This window comes from Lygodium microphyllum, chromosome 29 (assembly GCF_053477565.2).
Source record: "Lygodium microphyllum isolate KBCC chromosome 29, Lygodium_microphyllum_v1.1.10, whole genome shotgun sequence".
Taxonomy (NCBI): Eukaryota; Viridiplantae; Streptophyta; class Polypodiopsida; order Schizaeales; family Lygodiaceae; genus Lygodium; species Lygodium microphyllum.
Window position 1 is genome coordinate 10,588,337 of NC_141163.1, and position 740 is coordinate 10,589,076.

The following is a 740-nucleotide window of genomic DNA, read 5'->3' on the forward strand; positions in this document are numbered from 1 at the left end:
ACCACTTTGTGAGAGTGAGACGAGTACATTCATTCGAGATCCCTATTAGCTCTCCTATCATGCGGCTTTCCTTGAGGCGCATGTATGTCCAGACGGGGCTGTCTAGGTTGCCACCAAGCCGATGACTCCCTTCTTCCATTCCTTCTCAAGTCCTAACGCTGCACAAAGCTAGAAGCGCACGCGGGAGCGGGAGCTCCATCAAGTTCTTGTGCGTCCAGGAACGTAGGCACGAGCCAAAAGCCGCACCCGCTTCACTTGCAGCAGCGTGCCACGTGTGCTGCGTTCTGCCCCACATGCACGCTCAGCTTCAGTGTTTGCGTCTATCTGGGCGCCAAGCGAGAGGTGCTCTTGTTTCGTCTCTTCGGAGACATCTGATAAAATTGGAACGATACAGAGAAGATTAGCATGGCCCCTGCGCAAGGATGACACGCACAAATCGAGAAATGGTCCAAATTTTTTTCGCCTTTCGTCGCTGCGTCGGGCCGGATCCGAATATGTTTTTGTTTTCGACCTTCTTCCTGCTGCCCGCGCCGCAAATGTCGAGAACCCGGCTTTTCTCCTCGTAACGCAAGAAGGAGCTTGTGCAAAGGTTCCTTTCTGGAGGGTAGGCGCTCCCAACAGCTGCAGGACGGCACTCGGGCCCATGTCTGAGAACGGAAAAAAGTAGAAGGACATGTAACCCCTCAAAATTCACAGGCTTCTCTAGTCCCACCCTCTAAGAGAATATACAGCATTACTGT

General features: G+C 52.8%; 1 non-coding gene across 1 annotated transcript; it reads left to right on the forward strand.

The window, feature by feature from the left end:
• The first annotated feature begins 355 nt into the window (after positions 1-355).
• LOC148010374 (U6 spliceosomal RNA) lies at positions 356-458 on the forward strand. The gene has a single exon (XR_015689633.1). It is a non-coding gene; the product is annotated as a U6 spliceosomal RNA (small nuclear RNA).
• The last annotated feature ends 282 nt before the right edge of the window (positions 459-740 follow it).